The 19759-nt window shown below is 47.6% G+C and overlaps 1 protein-coding gene across 1 annotated transcript in view; it reads right to left on the bottom strand.

The window, feature by feature from the left end:
• Window positions 1-17454, bottom strand: part of UBE2I (ubiquitin conjugating enzyme E2 I) — a 49166-nt gene extending 31712 nt beyond the window's left edge. The window contains exon 1 of the mRNA XM_073636786.1: window positions 17314-17454. The gene's annotated coding sequence lies outside the window, so the exon portion shown is untranslated. The remainder of the gene's footprint in view (window positions 1-17313) is intronic.
• Between the last annotated feature and the right edge of the window lie 2305 nt (window positions 17455-19759).

Genomic DNA, 19759 nt, shown 5'->3' with positions numbered 1-19759 from the left:
AAAAAAAAAAAAAAAAAAAAAAAAAAAAAAAAATTTCCTTTACACTTGTGGTGAGGGTGGGGGGGTAGTAAACAGGTAGTTGAGCACCAGGGCAGTTTTTAGAAGGGGACAAAGGCTATCAGTTTAAAAGTCTCAATGCAAGAGTGACATGATGTAAAATATTGTTTAAGGCCCCACTCGCATTAGGTGTGGTAACCTGTGTTATACTGCATTGGATAGACACAGGGCTTCACTAGGGCACATAGAAAGAACTTTTCCTGTGACCCGTTGACACCACAATGCTGCTGTGATGCACAGTGCAGAAAAATGCAGCAGGTCCGCATTTTTTCCACAGTGTACTATATGAAACAGCATTTTACTGCACTGCAGCATAAAGCACTGCTGCGTGGAGACAGTGTCACTATGTGACAGTTAAAATAAATTTGAGTGGAGGAAGAAGGCACCAATATATTGAAGACATATGGATAGGGACAGTACAGGGGGAAAAAAAAAAAAAAAAAAAAACCCCACACAAAAAACACATTTTTTGTTTTTTGGAAGTGATCATTTGAGGGGCGGTGGGTCTCGCTCAGGTTCTGTGGAGAGCGGCTGGTGTGGGCGAGACAGAGAAGCCTGTGATGCAATGGCATGCAGGAGGTATGTCCGGCTGCTTGGAAGGAGGTTGGCGGCTGCAGACGGTTGCTCAGTCATTCACAGCATTTGCTGGTAAGATGTCAGGGCTGTGTTGTGGACGACATCGTCAGCCCAAGGAGTGTGAAGACAACTCACAATGGAGTGTCAGGCTGATTGGAGGATGTCAGTAGCTGCAGTTGAAAATACCGCTGTCAGATGGAAGCCGAGGCTGTCCGTGCAGGCTCTCTTGCGGTGTGGCTGCTTGGGATTTTGGATGGTGGCACTCCGTGGCTAGGGGAAGGCTATGTTCTGACCCCAGGCAGGGGCGTTGAATACCCTGCGGTGCATCTGAGTTCCTGACCTGTCAGCCTGCTCCGGTGGGGTCAGCTGAGTTTAGATCTCCACGAGGGTGACGTGGTTACGTTGGCTTTTGGCTATTGGTTTGATAAAGGGGCGGAGCCCTGAAACGCCTAACCACATCACTGTCGTGGAGAGCCAAACTCAGCCGACCCCACTGAAGCAGGCTGACAGGTCAGGAACGCCGATGCACTGCAGGGTATTGGCGTCCTTCGCCTGGGGTCAGAACACAGCCCAGCACAGCGTCCACCTCACCACGGAGTGCCACCATCCAAAATCCCAAGCAGTTTCTTCACTTTCAAAAGTGAGTTTTTGCCTTTTTTTAACACTGTACAGTCGGTTCCTATCCATAATCGGTCTTTAATAGGTTGGCACCATCTACTTCGACTCACTTTTGTCTTTCATAGATATTCAGGACCTATTTTTCCAGAGGAGCTGCCTTCACTGGTGTCCCATTTGCCTGTATACAACACAGTAGCGCCATAGTTCCTTTTTTTTCCCCCCTCCTTATTTGAACTGTAAAAATTAACAAACACAAACACTGTCTGAACACAGTTCACAGTGCTATCCAAAAATGGAAAAAAGTAAATAAAAATCATGCAACCATATCTGAGCATGATCCAGAAATACCCCCATTTTCTCAAAGCCAAAGCTCATTTAAAATGGTCTGATAAAATGTGGAATATTGTTCAGCGGTCAGATGAATAAAAATTTGACCTTTTTTGGCAATCATGGGCGCTGCGCCCTCCGAACTAAAGAGGAGAGACCCTTCTGGCTTGTTAACAGCAAACAGTTCAAAAGTCTGCATTTCTGATGGTATAGGGGTGCACTTGTGCATACAGAATGGGCAACTTGCATATCTGGAAAGGCACCATCAATGCTGAAATATATATCAGAGTTTTAGAGCAGCATATGCTCCCAACCAGATGTCTTTTTCAGGGAAGGCCTTGCACATTTCAGCAAGACATTGCTAAATCTTATACTGCATCTAGATCAGAATGGCTTTGTAGCAAATGTCCAGACCTTTCACCAAATGAAAATATTTTGTGCATCTTGAAATGATAAACACGACAAAGATGACCCAAGACTGTTGAGCCCTTAGAAACCTATAACAGGCAAGATCAGGACATTTACAGAGTGTTGTAAGGAGGAGATTCTACACCGTGGTAAACATGGCCCTGTCCCAACTATGAGATGTTTTGCTGCCAAATTTCAAATTAAACATTACATTTTTATTAAACTTTCTATTGTGAACTAAATATGGGTTTGAGATTTGCAAATCATTGCATTTTGTTTTTATGTAACTTTTACACAGTGTCCCAACTTTTTTGGAATTGGGGTTGCTGGGCTCCGTTGCCAACTGTCAGAAAACCCAACCAGAGGCTGCATCTGATTGAAAGCGGTTACTGCTCAGCCAACAATTTCCCGCCGAACTTCTTTGCATTTTTTTCCTTTTATAACCAGGCAACCCAATAAAGTGAATTCAAGTACTGTATGACCAGCTTTAAGGGCTTCCCGACCGCCTCACGCAGATATACTGCGGCAGAAGGGCGCGTACAGGTAGAGTAACGTACCTGTACGTTGCCCTTTAAGAGGCAGCTTGCACGCCCACCGGGAGCTCCGTGTCGTCTCATGGTGAGGAACAGGGAGATGCTAATGTAAACAAGCATCTCCCTGTTCCGCCTAATGACACGCTCACTGATCACAGCTCCCTGTAATCGGGAGCAGTGATCAGTGTAGTGTCAAACACACACACACACACACACACACACACACAGGGCCCCCCCCTCCCCCCCAATTAGAATCACTCCCCCTAGGACACACTTAACCCCTACAGCGCCACCTAGTGGTTAACCCCTTCACTGCCAGCGACATTTACACAATGCATTTTTAATCAGACTGATCGCTGTACAAATGAGAATGGTCCCAAAATCGCGCCAAAAATGTCCGTGTCCGCCATAATGTCGCAGTCACAAAAAAAAAAAAAAAAAAAAAAAAAAGTTAAGATACAATAATAATTTAGTTTATTCAGCATGAAATGGAGCTTAGTTGTTATGTAGCATGCGGCTCAGACCATTCATTTTACCAACATCTTCCTTCCTTGTGTAGACATCTAAAAGTTTTGAGACTGCTGCTGGACACCGCCGGCCCAGCTGTCACTTGATACACTCTATAGTATTTCTTTTTGCTTCTCCACTGGCTACGACACATGGCATCAAAATAAGTAAGTATAGACATCTTTTCTTTTACAGGGTAGATAGAATAGTCTTAGAATGGGGTTGGGAGTAGATTTAGGCTTAGTTGGGGTAGGGCTGGAATTTCACTTTAAAAGGGAATCTATAGTCACAGAATACACTTTCAGAACATTGGCACTGTAACCATACAAATAATTATTTCTGACAATCCAATATAAGATTACTTGAAAAATCTACTCATGTTGTGAGTGCTTCCTACTCGCTAGCTGTCTCTTTCCACAACTTCCTGGATTCCCTGCATGCTTTGCAGCTTCTCCTAAGCAGTTTAATTTCAACTTCTAAAAGGACTACATAACCCATGGTACTCCGGTGAAGTTAGTACAGTAATCATTGCATAACGCTGGAAGAGCAGAGAGGAGGGTAGTTTGATAGTCACTGCTCTCTGCTCAGAGCAGACCAAGAACTGAGCAGTCAGCGGTCACTCAGTTCTTGCTCTTAGAGCCAGCATGGGACAGCTGCATCTCCACACTGATGCTGCTGCTGCAGCATAGAGGCAATGTTTTTTCATAGCCCATACTTCGCTTTGAAAAAGAGCATTCAAACCCATGCATAAAGATTGCACTCACCCTAGTGCCTCAGTAATAAAAAGAGCCTTAGGAAAAATAGGTAAACTAATTTGAATAAAATTATATACATACTCTACCAGTTCTAATGCTGGGTGCGCGGTGAGCCACTACTTATATTGACCCTGCCCAAAGCCAATGTAAGTAGTGGCACACCACACACCCAGCATTAGAGCAGGTGAGAGCATCGAGTCAACATCGGAAGAACAGAGGGCGAAGACAGCGGAGAAGACCCAGCAAAAGAGCGAGAAGACAGTGGACAGAGGGAGAAGAACCGAGAGGGCTAGAAGACATCAGTGAAGAAGAACCAGCAGAGGCAGAAGAGACGACGGAGCTACCTTAACGTGTAATGTGTTTTCGTTTTGACTTTTTTGGTGAATGGGTAGGGGTACAATGTACCCCATACTCATTCACATAGGGTTGGGGGGCTGGAATATGGCGCCCCCCCCCCTTGTTGAAGGGGGCTTCCAGATTCCTGTAAGCCCCCCACCAAGGTTGTCGGAAGAGGCCTTTGTTCTCATCAACATAGGGACAAGGTGCTTTGGTGTAGGGGGCGGAGGGCCTGGTATGCTCCCCGAGGGGGAACCCATGAGTTTTTTTTTTTTACATTGTGTGTGGAGTTCCCCTAAAGATTCCTACAAGACACAGTGCCTGGTATTGTCGGGGATCAAAGTCTGACCCCTGTTCATTGAAGTTGGACTTCAAGTCGCAGGGCAAAGTCGAATCCAAAGTGGTACGACTGTTGTGTCGTACCAGTGTGAACCCAGCCTAAAACCTGGAAGGCAATTGGTTTCTATGCAGAGCTGCACTAGATTTTGAACTCTAGTTTTAGTAAATCAACCCCTATATATCTCACAAAAGTGAGTACACCCCTCACATTTTTGTAAATATTTTATTATATCTTTTCATGTGACACTGAAGAAACGACTCTTTGCTACAAAGTAAAGTAGTGAGTGTACAGCTTGTATAACAGTGGAAATTTGCTGTCCCTCAAAATAACTCACACAGCCATTAATATCCCTAAGTGAAAAATGTCCAAATTGGGCCAAAAGTGTCAATATTGTGTGCCCACCATTATTTTCCAGCACTGCCTTAACCCTCTTGGGCATGGAGTTTACCAGAGCTTCACAGGTTGCCAATGGAGTCCTCTTCCACAACAACATGACGCAGCTGGTGGATGTTGGAGACCTTGCGCTCCTCCACCTTCCGTTTGAGGATGCTCCGCAGATGCTCAATAAGGTGTAGGTCTGGAGACATGCTTGGCCAGGCCATCACATTTACCCTCAGCTTCTTTAGCAAGGCAGTGGTCTTGGAGTTGCGTTTGGGGTCGTTATGTTGGACTACTGCCCTGCGGCCCAGTCTCCGAAGGGAGGGGATTGTGCTCTGCTTCAGTATGTCACAGTACATGTTGGTATTCATGGTTCCCTCAATGAACTGCAGCTCCCCAGTGCCGGCAGCACTCATGCAGCCCCAGACCAGGACATTCCCACAATGCTTTACTGTAGGCAAGACACACTTGTCTTTATACTCCTCACCTGGTTGCCACCACACACGCTTGACACCATCTGAAGCAAATAAATTTATCTTGGTCTCATCAGACAACAGGACATTGTTCCAGTAATCCCTGTCCTTAGCAGGGGCAGATCCAGGGGGGGGGGGGAGGGGCAACGGGACAATTGCCCCCTCCAAGAATATGGGTCAGTAAATGTGCTAGCACTGGCAGGCGTCTCTGTGGGCAAGAGAGCCGGCAGGCGGCTCCAAGACAGCGGTGGGGTCGGAGAGAGACAGCAGGTCTCGGGCGGCTCCGGTGGGGACTGGGGAGAGACAGCTGTGCGGCTCGGTGACAGGCAGCGTGAGCGGCTGCTGGCCAATCAGGGAGCCGGCAGGCGGAGGAGCAGAGAGATAACATCATCTCTCACCACCCAGCGCCCGCCCTGCATCCCTGCAGTTCCGCCCTCACCGTGTGCAGTGTGCAGGCAGCCGCGGCAGCAGAGGTTACATCATCTCTCTGCTGCTTGACTGGGACACAGCAAGAGATTATTATAGCAGGCAAGCAACAATCGGCAACGTGTGGCATGGGACGTGGCAAGTGACAATCCGCAACGTGTGGCAAGTGACAATCCGCAACGTGTGGCAAGTGACAATCCGCAACGTGTGGCAAGTGACAATCCGCAACGTGTGGCAAGTGACAATCCGCAACGTGTGGCAAGTGACAATCCGCAACGTGTGGCAAGTGACAATCCGCAACGTGTGGCAAGTGACAATCCGCAACGTGTGGCATGGGACGTGGCAAGTGACAATCCGCAACGTGTGGCATGGGACGTGGCAAGTAACAATCCGCAACGTGTGGCAAATAACAATCGGCAACGTGTGGCATGGGACGTGGCAAGTGACAATCCGCAACGTGTGGCAAGTGACAATCCGCAACGTGTGGCAAGTGACAATCCGCAACGTGTGGCAAGTGACAATCCGCAACGTGTGGCAAGTGACAATCCGCAACGTGTGGCAAGTGACAATCCGCAACGTGTGGCAAGTGACAATCCGCAACGTGTGGCAAGTGACAATCCGCAACGTGTGGCAAGTGACAATCCGCAACGTGTGGCATGGGACGTGGCAAGTAACAATCCGCAACGTGTGGCATGGGACGTGGCAAGTGACAATCCGCAACGTGTGGCATGGGACGTGGCAAGTGACAATCCGCAACGTGTGGCATGGGACGTGGCAAGTGACAATCCGCAACGTGTGGCATGGGACGTGGCAAGTAACAATCCGCAACGTGTGGCATGGGACGTGGCAAGTGACAATCCGCAACGTGTGGCATGGGACGTGGCAAGTGACAATCCGCAACGTATGGCATGGGACGTGGCAAGTAACAATTCGCAACGTGTGGCATGGGACGTGGCAAGTGACAATCCGCAACGTGTGGCATGGGACGTGGCAAGTGACAATCCGCAACGTGTGGCATGGGACGTGGCAAGTAACAATTCGCAACGTGTGGCATGGGACGTGGCAAGTAACAATTCGCAACGTGTGGCATGGGACGTGGCAAGTAACAATCCGCAACGTGTGGCAAATAACAATCGGCAACGTGTGGCATGGGACGTGGCAAGCGACAATCGGCAACGTGTGGCAAGTAACAATCCGCAACGTGTGGCAAGTAACAATCCGCAACGTGTGGCATGGGACGTGGCAAGTAACAATCCGCAACGTGTGGCAAGTAACAATCCACAACGGTGGAATGGGACATGGCAAGTAACAATCCGCAATGTGTGGCATGGGACGTGGCAAGTGACAATCTGCAACATGTGGCAAGTGACAATCTGCAACGTGTAGCAAGTGACAATCTGCATCTAGTGACAGGCGACATGGCAAGTGGCAATCCGCAACATGTGGCAGGTGATAGTGGCAAGTGACACGCTCGGGGCTCCCACTGATTCTGCATTATTGAGAGTTGAACTATTTCTTTTTTTATAGCAATGTAATAATAGTAAATGCACTTCAATCATCCTGACACCATATCAACCATGGTGCCGTGATGATTGAAGCGCTAACACCAACCATTTCCCATTAAATTTACCCCAAAAAAAGTATTTTCTGCCATTGCCCCTCACGAGACTAGGCTCTGGATCTGCCCCTGGTCCTTAGTCTGCTTGTCTTCAGCAAACTGTTTGCAGGCTCTCGTACATCTATAGAAGAGGCTTTCTTCTGAGATGACAGCCATGCAGACCAATTATGCAGTGTGTGGCGTATGGTCTGAGCATTGACAGGCTGACCCCCCCTACCCCTTCAACCCCTGCAGAAATGCTGGCAACACTCATACGTCTATTTCTCAAAGATAACCTCTGAATATGACGCTGAGCTAGGGCTGGGAGATTTTCTTAAAAATGTTTTGGTTTTTTTTCTGGACACCGCGCCCGTCCTGAGGAGCTGCGGGCATGAGCTTTTAGGCGAGGCCGCGGATTCGACCTAGTCCGCACGTCCGGCCTCGCGGACTAGGCCGAGGCCTCACCTAAAAACTCCTGCACGCAGCTCCTCAGGACCGGTGCGGTGTCAGCGCCGGTACTGGGGAGCTGCAGGCAGGAGTTTTTAGGCGAGGCCGCGGCTTCCGGCCAAAGCCGCGGACTAGCCTAAAAACTCATGCCCGATTTGACCTCTCAACTCGATTTAAGATTTAAATCGATTATTTCCCCAGACCTACGCTGAGCACGTGCACTCAACTTCTTTGGTTGATCATAGCAAGGCCTGTTCTGAGTGGAACCTGTTTCTGTTTAATTACTGTATGGTCTTGGCCACTGTGCTGCAGCTTTGTTTCAGGGTCTTAGCAATCTTCTCATAGCCTAGGCCAGTGATGGTGAACCTTGGCACTCCAGATGTTTTGAAACTACATTTTCCATGATGCTCAACTATACTGCAGAGTGCATGAGCATCATGGGAAACGTAGTTCCAAAACATCTGGGGTGCCAAGGTTCGCCATCACTGGCCTAGGCCATCTTTATGTAGAGCAACAATTTTTTTTTTTTTTTAAGATCCTCAGAGTTTTGCCATGTTGAAGTTCCAATGACCAGTGAGTGAATGTGTGTGAGAAGACCAAAATTTAACACACCTGCGACCTTAACCCTAACAGGGCACATGACACCGGGGAGGGAAAATGGCCAATTAGTCCCAATTTGGACATTTTCACTTAGGGGTGTACTCACTTTTGTTGCCATCGGTTTAGACATTAATGGTTGTGTGTTGTGTACATTTGCTGTCCCCTCAAAACTACTCAAGCTGTACATTCACTATTTTTCAATGTAGCAGAGTATAATTTCTTCAGTGTTGTCACATGAAGCTATAAAATATGAGGGGTGTACCCACTTTTGTGAGATACTGTATAATATATGTATTTAAATACAGCCATAAAAATAAATAAAAATTATGGAAGGTGCACTATTGTGGGCTGGGTAGCCGTTCTGCCCCTGAAGATTCCTAGAAAAAGGAGTTACCAGCTATCCAACTTTGTTTTCTCAAGTCATCTTCCAGGGCAGCGCTTGTGAGGATTAGCAAGAAACAGTTACTGAGGGGAGGGGAACCACCACTTGCACAACCTTTTTGCAAAATGACTGATCTTGGCAGGATAGAAGATCTTTGTGGCAATTTGAAATCTCGACCATGTTGCTGCCCTGCAGATCTGCTCCTGCTTTTTCTGCATAAGATGCCCAGGCCCTAGTGGATTCCTTTGGAAAGTATCAGATTCTAGGATTTGTAGGACAGGGTTATGGCCTTTTTGATTCATCTTGCGATAGTACTTTTGCAGGCTTTGTGGCCTTTGCTAGACCCGGAAAACAGAACATACATGGTGGATGACTTTCTCCAGTCCTTACTTTTTTTCCAGGTAGGCAGAGGCCTCTCCAATCCTTAAAATTTGTCCTCTTTACTGTTGGAAACGTTTAAGTCAAAAGATGGAATGATGACTTTGGATCTGCGAAAAGAGGCTACCATGGATAGAAAGGCTGGATCAGTTTTAAAGGACCATATTATCCATATAGATAGTACCGCTCTAGGATGGAGAGAGCTTGAACTTTGCTTACTCTGCGTGCCAACACCATAGCAACTAATAAAACAGTTTTTTTTGCATGAGAACTTTTATTGAACATTCTTCGATAAGCTCAAACTGAGGTAATTGAAATGCCTGCAATAAGGTCACAAGCCGGAATTTTTTGCAGGAGGTAGTTCAGACCTGGCTACGAACTTTTTTTTTTTTTTCTTTTTTTTAAAAAGAAGGTTTTACCAGGGATTCTTCAAGGTCAAGAAATTCAGATAAAGCCAAGTTATGTACCTTCAGAGTGCTGAGTGACAGGTTTTTATCCACTGCTGCTTGCAGAAATTCTAGGATTGTGGAATGAGAGGCTTGCTTCCCTGTTTGTTTTCATAGTACCAAGAATGAAAGTTTTTGGAAATCTTTTCAGATACCTAGGATAACCTTTTTTTCTGCTGGGGCATCAGTCACCATATTTGACCATTTACTTCTCAGTCATCCTCTCAATAGCCAAGCCTGAAAGCATTAGGGTTTTTACATGCGGCTGTGGTCGCTCACCCTTGCTGTAGGAGATTTTAAGGTGCGTGAACCATGCCCTTTGAGGCCAGTGATATGCTATAAGAATGGCAGTTGCCTTCAATGCTCTGATTTTAAAATTACCCGCAGTATGAAGTTTGAATTAAAAAACACTTAGGCTAGAGGAAAAGCCCACCTCTGAGCAAAAGCTTCCAAACCTATGTTGCCATCATTTTTATCTATTTTTTTTCTTTAAAAAGAAAAAAAAAAAACCCTTGGTGACCTTTGCGTTTAATGCAAAAAGATCTACCTCTAGTATCCCCCTATGTATCGGTTATCCAACTTAAGACAAAGGGCTTTTCTTAAGAATCATACCTGCCTAGGTCAAACAGCCGATTGCTCGGTTCTCAGCGTTCCCTGAGCAGAGAGCTGGCTCCCACTGTCCCCCATGCTCACTGAAGCACTGGGCTATGGAGGGGATGGGAGCTGCCGGCTCAGGCTCTGTGGCTCACAGAGGCTGAGCTGGGTACTGGTCCAGGCACGTGGGCGAATCCCAACTTCAGTGCCACGATCTTACACAAGCTCTGTGATGTCAGCCGATGGCAGGCTTCAGCCTGCTGCACAGGAGTGCAGAATGAACTGTGATCCATAGAAGTGTAGCCAAACGAGCTTTGGCTGTACTTCTTTAATGTCTGCTGATCTAGAGACCATTCTGTTTTAGGCCTTTTCTGCTCAGAAAATCTGACAGTTGATACTGCGACTCCTTCAAATGAACTGTGGACAAAGACGGTATGCTTTTCTTTGGACGAGCCGGAAGCATCATCTGCTAGTGCCATCAGGCAGCAAGATCAGGGACACTCCTGCCTGTTGATCTACGCGATGGTTGTTGAATTGCCAACCGTATCAGAACATGTCTGCCTGTTTTGTCCAGGTTCCGTCCCATATTCCGTGGGCTTACTAGTCTCCCAACCACGCTCCCATGCACTTGCATCAATGTTATTCTAATTATGTCCATGGGCATCCCTGACTGTAAATCTTGTCTCTCAAACACCAGCACATGGCACCCATGAGTCGAGGGGGAATTTTGATCACACCATCCATTACTTTATTTTCTCTTCTCTGAGAAAGATTTATTTTTACACAGTCCACTACATGGCTTAAGTGGCAGTCTGAAACATGCTTTTTCTTCATTTACCAACTAGCCAAGGTTCGCAAAGGTATTGAAGTGTAATTTCCAGGTTGCATGCTACTTCCTCAGTCGCCAAAAAGAAAGGCTTTATAGGTAAGGGATAATATCAATCCCCTGTAGCTTCAGTCCTTTCAGAGCCTCAATTTGTGAGAGTTCTTGTTAAAAGGGGAGGGCAGAGTACGGAAAGTGAAGTGTGATCTTTGGGCCTTTTATTGCAAATCCTAGGAATTGTTGATGGCTGTGTTGGATGGGTACATGAAGGTAAGCATCTTTGAGATCTAGTATTGCTATGAAAACTCCTAGCTGTGAATATTACAGATAGAGTACATCAATTCCCTTTAAAAATTTGTACCTCGCTGTTTAATGGCTTAATGTTCTCATCTTGGATGATGTTTAAGAATGGACTTTTCCAAAAATCTATTGACCAAGGTGCGCTAGTCTACCCCCTCGCGAAGATCGAGTCATTGGATTTCTTTGCGGTAGAAAGAGGTTTGAACAGAAACCCCTTTCTACTTTTACCCTTGGTGAAAGACTACCTCTTCCTTGTTTAGTTCCGCCTCTTTTGTACTTACCATTGAGCACAAAGTACCCATTATTTGGTAGCAAACCCCTTTTTTTGGTCAGCAGACCTGTCCAGTACTGATTCTAATTCTGGTACAAAAAAAAAAAAAAAAAACTAAATTTCCCCGAGAAAGGGATCCTACACAACTTGGCTTTTTGAAGTTACATCTGCCACCAGGTTTTGAGCCACAGCACTCTCCTGGAGGAGCTTATTAGGGCTGTGGACGTAGCCCCAATTTTTACTGCCTCTGCTGAGGAGTCTGCAATAAGTGTCACAACTTTATTCAGTGTTGTTCATGTTCTCAATAGTTCTTCTCTGGGTCTTCCTACTTCTAGGCGAGAGGGAAAACGGTTCAGCTAGAGCATTATAGTGCTGGCTATGCAGGAAGTTGCAGTGATCAGTTAAAGAGGGCCTGGGAAGAAGGGGTGGGGAACTTTCAACAGAGCCTCCGCCTTCCTATCCATTGCATCTCTTAAAGCCTCAGCATCAAAGGACAAGGAGAGATCTTCTCTTTTTTCAATATTTTGGATAAGGAAGCATCAATCTTTTTGCCCATGGTTCTATGTCCTCATCAAGAAGCTGAAATCTTCACTTTATAGCCGTAGGGGCGAACATCTTTCTGTGGCTCTGCCCACCCTTTTTAAAATTATATCCTTTAAGAATTGGACAGGAAATGTACACTTTTAGGTTGTAAGCTCCTGTACATCTTGTCATGCAATGATAATAAAATTCAATATTCCTCTTTGATACCTAAAGTGTTGGTAATGGCTCTCAGCAACGCCTTTGTGTCTTCTGAGGAGAAAAAGGAACTTTGATTCTTTTTATCCTCCCCTGAGGACTCATCATCCTCAGAATGCTCAGCCTCTTCCTGTATGGAGGAGTCTTCCCAGCTACGAGGGAATAGCTGATTGGCTGGAAGCATTTGGCATAGGCATTGCATCTGCAGACCTTGAACCATATTCCGTAACAAAAGAAAAGGTGACCGACGTTTTTTTTGATCAAAGACACTTTAGACCTTTAAAAACACCTTGTAATTCTTTTGCCACCAGTTTGTTGATGCACTTTTGATAGAGGTTTAGCCCAGCAAGCTGTCAACTTTGAATTGCATGAAGCGCATACTTTAGGTTGTGAATGGGAGCCACTGCTATTCTTCTGGGGCCTTGGCCAAAAAACAAAACGACACAAGGAACCAGTGAAGAAAAAGCTCTATATGCTCAGCTCCCAGTAACATCTGGTTTGGCAAGAGAAGAGGTTACCTCTGTTACCCTCTGGCTTACCTTGGAGCTATCTACAGGGCAGGTGCTGTGGTGTCTAACATGAGGAGTTTGTGCAAAAGCCATGCACCACCCCCTTTTAAATGTTTTGCCTTGGCCCCAGCCCCTTAATATGCAAGGTGGGTACACACTGGATGTTTCCCTCTGCCATTCGCCTCCCTCGGTGTTGTAAACACCTGGTTTTATGCCATGTTCCAAGCTCAGTATATGCCCTGATACAGAAATTTTGCAAGCCCAGCATCACTGGAATATGCGGTGTAGGTGGGCATTCACTACAATCTTAGTACGCCTGGCCAGAGAAACCAGTTGAGGAAGACTTGGAGGCCTCCTTCAATATAGATGAACCCTGAACAAGAACAGGCCAGTGCGAGGTCAATGCGGCAGGAGCCGGGGGAAGAGGCCATCAACCTTTCAGCAGGGGGAATGGTTGCACATCTCCCAATACAGATGTAAACCTTGGGCTGAAGTGTTCCCTGGAATCCTGAGGTAGGACTCTGTTTCCGGGGTCCCTTATCTGCGCTTGTCTGGCAGCTAGGTGCCTAGAATGCTGGAAAGGGAGGCTCCTGAAGAAAAAACAAAAACAGGTGATGTCCCGTTGGCTGGCAGAAACAGACTGAGAGACTAAGGCGAGTGCCACGTTTTATAACGGTGATGGATGATGCATTTCCTGTTTCAGTTGAAGCCTAATCTCAGTTGCTGCCCTGGAAGATGACTTGAGAAAAAAAAAAGGTTAGAAATATGCAAATGCATGAAGGGGCCCCGATTCACCAATTTGAGTTCTCTTTATGATACTGCTAGTAAAGGTGATGAATACAAGTCACCAGGAGCCCAAAAGGAATGGTCAATGTGAGCAGATTGCTAACCAACACTGATATTCATAGAAGTTTTTGGGGGCTTTGGGATAGGCAACTGTACCTTAAGCTAAACCTAAACTGCGGGATGCAAATCACTGGCCATCACAGATCAGTTCTCTAGTGGGATAAATGTTCAAAAGACCCACATTGCTAGAATTCCACAGCAAAGGCCATAAATCTCACAAGAGCAGACAGAGGTGCCGGTGCCACATTTGGCACATTTTAGGGGAGGAAACCGGTACCCATTTTTTTACAGGCCCCCCTTCCCTACTTCCAGAGATGGCACCATCCCTCGGAAGTTCTCCCCCCTCCTCCGCCACCAGGCCAATTAGAAAGCACAGTGCACTTCACGCATGTGCAGTAGGGAACTGGCTGTTAAGGCAAAAGGCTCCACTGCCAATTTCCCTTAATAGGAATGGCAGCGGCAGTACCCGACAGCCAATTTGAAAATCAGCTAGGGTGCCGACATCACAGGAAACCTGGACAGGTAAGTGTCCTACAGTATTTGTAGCTGCTGACTGCCCCAATGCTGTATCCACCTAAGTGTGATATCTAAAGATATAATTCGCTTTTAATAATGGCAGACAGGCCCACCCTATGCCACTTCTGCCCCTCTGTAATAGTCCAAACTTTCATTGCCATTCACTGCTTAACCCTTTCCCACCCACCCCAGCATCCCCTTAAAAGTTTTGAATGCCAAAGGGAAGGGAGATGTGTGATGTGCTCTGCCAGTCACCTAGGCGAATGATGTCAGTGCCCCCCCGATGCCTCTTGGAATACGTGATGTTCATGTCCCAGGAGGCACCTGGAAACCTGCATATCACCCCCATTCACTAAGGCTGGGTTCACACTTGCTCCGACACTGGGAGCTCATGACGTGTGTAAATCAATGATTCCCTATGACAGCAGTCTTAACTGGTCCAACACAAGTCGGTCCGACTTTGAAAATGCTCCCTGCACCACTTTGGTCCTACTTCAGCCCATTGAATATCATTGAAGTCGGATCAAAGTAGGATCCTTGTCCTAACCATCCGACTTGTGACATCTGACATGGTGATTACAGCAGCAGTAAAAGGAATTTATGTCACACTGGGATTGTTTTGATTGGTCAAAAGGACAAGTTGTACTAGTACAAAGTCGGATTAAAGTAGTATCCTGTTCATTCAAGTTGGATGGATGTAGGACCGATGTCGCAGAGCAAAGTAGGATGACAGTCGTATGACTGTCATGTAGTATCAGCGTGAGCCCAGCCTAACAGAGGATGGGGGTGGGCCTAGTGGCGCATCATTGGGAGGCTGGGCCTTAACCTGGAAGTGCCAGGGCAGCCTTTAGATGATGTCACGTAGAAGTTTGGTGGCATTGGACCTGATGGCTGCTGAGAAGAGGATCTTAGGAGGACAACGCTGGATTCACTGTGTAGGCAGGTAGCTGCAATATGCACAGATAAGCGGGGGGGGGGGGATGCCTCTTTCACAGCTCCATCTCTGTGCAGGGAGTGCAATCAGCACAGAAAAATTGTCTGCACAGCGTGTGGGCATTGAAGCCCACCCCTTCTGCTGCTGCACATGTGGTGTGCGGTCAAAGGGGTTAATCCTGGTTTTGTTCATCGTTTACATTGGAAAAAAAAAGCAGTAACCTTATTTTAATGAATGGACATATAAAAAAAAAAAAAAAAAAAAAAACACACTGTACCAGGTTGGTCTGGGTAGTGTCCTATTGCCTTTGGGATCAGAAGGGAAAGGTTTACACTCAAAGCATAGTCCAGACAACACTTGCAATTGGCTTTGCGCCTTCCTCTGGATCAACTGCAGGATTTGGGTTCTGAGAATGCAAGGTTTTTCTTTTTTCCTCCTTTTCTCTTTTGGTTTACCTGCCAATCCCTTAAATCCACACCTCTGCCTGCGACACACATACAACCCCCCCCCCCCCCTGCAACACTTACACCCACCTCCCCCCACACCTACAAACTTGTCATTTGGCCATTCTTCATCATGGTACAGCCAGGAGAATAGATGAAACGCATCTTCCTAATTCAACAGGAGGATCCCTATTCAGCACGGTACAGTTCTAACCAGCACAGTGGCAATACTCTACACCAGAAAGAGTCCCAGCCAGAATCAGTCATTTTGCATTGAAAGAAAGATGTAGACTTCTGCTGTAATGCCATCTACAGATGGATTTGATAGATTGTGCTGGCTCACTATTATTCAGTCCAATTTTGAACCAGTGTAATATTCCCTCCACTCCACATATCTGCAGTCTTCATGCTGATAATAGATCATCCCTGGAACACCAGATATACCCACCTGACTCCCTCCCAACACAGACAACCTGCCATACCTCTAGGGAAGCAAGTGAACATTCAAAGCCAGCTAACTCTGGTGGCTGTAATTAGAAAGGATGCTGTAGAAGTGGGATAGGATGTTCACACAGCCGGGGGACTCAGGGTGGGCAGCACACCTGATGACAGATGGGGGGGGGGGCAGGCAGCACACCTGAAGACAGGCGGGGGGGTGGACGGCACACCTGATGCCAGGGGCAGGCAGTGCAGGTTGTGTTGGGGGTTTAGGATGGGCAGTGCAGGTGACGTTGAGGGTTCAGGATGGGCAGTGCAGGTGATGTTAGGTGGGCAGTGCAGGTTGTGTTGAGGGTTCAGGATGGGCAGCGCATGTGATGTTAGGTGGGCAGTGCAGGTTGTGTTGAGGGTTTAGGATGGGTAGTGCACCCAATGTTGGTGGGCAGTGCAGGTGATGTTAGGTGGGCAGTGCAGGTTGTGTTGAGGGTTCAGGATGGGCAGTGCACCCAATGTTGGTGGGCAGTGCAGGTGATGTTAGGTGGGCAGTGCAGGTTGTGTTGAGGGTTTAGGATGGGCAGTGCAGGTGACGTTGAGGGTTCAGGATGGGCAGTGCAGGTGATGTTAGGTGGGCAGTGCAGGTTGTGTTGAGGGTTCAGGATGGGCAGTGCACCCAATGTTGGTGGGCAGTGCAGGTGATGTTAGGTGGGCAGTGCAGGTTGTGTTGAGGGTTTAGGATGGGCAGTGCACCCAATGTTGGTGGGCAGCACAGGTGATGTTAGGTGGGCAGTGCAGGTTGTGTTGAGGGTTCAGGATGGGCAGTGCAGGTGATGTTAGGTGGGCAGTGCAGGTTGTGTTGAGGGTTCAGGATGGGCAGTGCACCCAATGTTGGTGGGCAGTGCAGGTGATGTTAGGTGGGCAGTGCAGGTTGTGTTGAGGGTTCAGGATGGGCAGTGCAGGTGATGTTAGGTGGGCAGTGCAGGTTGTGTTGAGGGTTTAGGATGGGCAGTGCAGGTGATGTTGAGGGTTCAGGATGGGCAGTGCATGTGATGTTAGGTGGGCAGTGCATGCTCCCTGTCTCTCCATAGGAATGAATGGGCAGGGTGAGGGTATGTGGGCGCCCTCCTCCTCCTCACATGCAGGAACCGGTGGAGGAGGTCCCTGCTCAGCACTGACAGTAGGACCGGGCGGAGGACTGGCTGCTCCGAGTCACGATGCGGCCTCCTCCCCTCTCCGTCCCCGCAGTGCCCCGGGGGGAGGAGGGAGAGCGGAACCCGGCTGCCCCCCTCACTACCCTTGTGGCCCCCGGGGGCCCCTCACCTGATACAGCTTCACCCCCTGACAATCCGGGCTCGGCGGCGCGCTCTGCTCTTTGTCTCGGGACAAAGCCGCTAAAGTTTCCCTCCTGAAGCCGCGCTGATCCTGACCCAGACTAAATAGGACCTCATGTCACAAGGACCCCGCGCCGGGGCTGCCCTCACTCATGCCTGACAAAAGGGAGTAACAGGAAAACCCGCCAGGAGTGGGGGAGGGGCGCCCCGTCCTGTCAGGGTGCTGATTTTTTTATTCAAATAAAACAATTGCCGGATATATTGCATTGAGTTTTCACTCTCCTCACCTAACACACCTCAGAGCCCGTCCCCTGCAAGTATAACGGCACTGTGTTCAGTCTACACTTCACCACTCTTTATCCCCAGCACATCCTCTGACGTATAATAAATGGTGATATGACATTCCATTACAACACCCACCAACTATTTGTATTTCATCCCGTTCACAATTTTTTTTAAAAATCCGCTCAGGCATATCCTTAGGCAGCTACACACTTAAAGGAGCCGCTTCTTAAAAATTAGGGACCGTCTGCCAAGCGACAGTCGGGATGAGGTAGCAGGCCGCAAGGAATGTGTAGCAAGGCACAGGGGGCGGCTCGCAGCAGAAAAGCGCGAGTGGGAGGCATATATGGCGAGAGCTGGAGTTCAGTTATCAATATCTATCGAAGGAAAGCACCGGGGGCACGGAACGGGAGACACCCAGCGGCCGAGGCCTAAAACTGCTGAGGGTTTCCTTCCTCCGGTCGGGAGGCACCGGGCGCTGGAGCGGAGAGAGTCCTCTGCTCATTGGTGCAGACGGCTGGGATTGGGCGGGGACAGCAAATCTACGCCAATCAAAAGCGGCGTCACAGAGGCCGGAGAGAGCCGAAGAGAGCTGTGCAGATGGTCCCTAACTTTTGTTTCACAGAAATAGATGTAGGAGTTTAATGCCTGCGGATTTCACACACACGCCTGACAGGACACGGGACATGCTGCCATTCCATACTACAGCCATAACTCTGCCATAAACTATACGAGTTATTCAAAGTGTTAACAACACAAGCAGTCACAGTCCATGGCTCATTTTCCTAGTTCAGCTTGGTGCATGAAATCAGACATCTGATTGGCTGCTGGAGGCATCTTTTAATTTTTATAAAGCAGCTGAAATGTGTGAAGTGTTTGGCCCCATGCACACAGGATGGGTTTTATTACTCCCCTGGACTCCTGTGCTCAAGAGGATAATAAAGCAGCTTAATATGCGCCCAAAGACACATTCTGCAAACATGTTTAACCTCTTGCTTACTGGGCACTTAGACCCCCCTCCTGCCCAGACCAATTTTCAGCTTTCAGCGCTGATGCACTTTGAATGACAATTGCGCGGCCATACAACACTGTACCCATATTACATTTTTATCATTTTTTTCACACAAATAGAGCTTTCTTTTTGTGGTATTTGATCACAGCTGGGATTTTTATTTTTTGCTAAACAAACAAAAAAAGATGAAAAATTTTGAAAAAAAAAATCATGTTTCATAGTTTGTTATAAAATTTTGCAAACAGGTAATTTTTCTCCTTCATTGATATGTGCCGATGAGGCAGCACAGATAAGATGGCACTCATGGGTGGCACTGATAGGTGTTACTGATAGGTACCACTGATAGATGGCAGTGGTAGGTGACACTAATGGGCAGCACTGTTGACGAGGCACTGATTGGTGATACTGATAAGTGGCACTGTGGGCACTGGTAGGCGGCACTGTTGTGCACTGGTGGGAGCTCTCCTTGATTGGGACCGATGTCCCTCTGGGAGCCGCCGGTGATCGGCTTTTTTTTTTTTCTCCTCACGCTGTCAGCGCAAGAAGAAATAGCCAATTACCGGCTCTGTTTACACCACATGATCAGCTGTCATTGGCTGACAGCTGATCATGTGGTAAGGGGTTGGGATCGACCCCTTACTCCGATCTGTGATCACCCGAGTCTCAGACTCGATCAAAGAGTGGGCCCTGCAGGCCGCTCGGCACAGGCGGACGTTTATTGACGTCCTCCCAGAAAAGTAGGTCCGCGCTGTAGCCGTCATTCGGCTACATCGCGGATCTGAAGAAGTTAAAGCTGTAGTAAACCCACAAATTTTTTTTTTTTTTAAACCTGTAAGGCAAAAGGCATAATGAGCTAATATGCAACGCATACTAGCTCATTATGACATAAATACCTTAGAACGAGGCGTTCTCGCCGAGGGAGTGCACATTTTTCCCTTGGCGTGTCTTCCGGGTATCGCGGCTCCAGGGCTGTGAGTGGGAGACTTCTTTCTGGCAAGGTCTGGCATCTGCCGGACCTTTGAGGCGGGGAACTCAGAGCGCATGCGCCGCTGAAGTCAGCGGCTGCATGCAAGGGGAATATCTCCTAAACCGTACAGGTTTAGGAGATATTCTTTTTACCTACAGATAAGCCTTATTATAG

This window comes from Aquarana catesbeiana, linkage group LG06 (genome assembly GCF_042186555.1).
Source record: "Aquarana catesbeiana isolate 2022-GZ linkage group LG06, ASM4218655v1, whole genome shotgun sequence".
NCBI classification, from domain to species: domain Eukaryota; kingdom Metazoa; phylum Chordata; class Amphibia; order Anura; family Ranidae; genus Aquarana; species Aquarana catesbeiana.
This window is presented reverse-complemented; position numbering and strand designations above follow the sequence as displayed.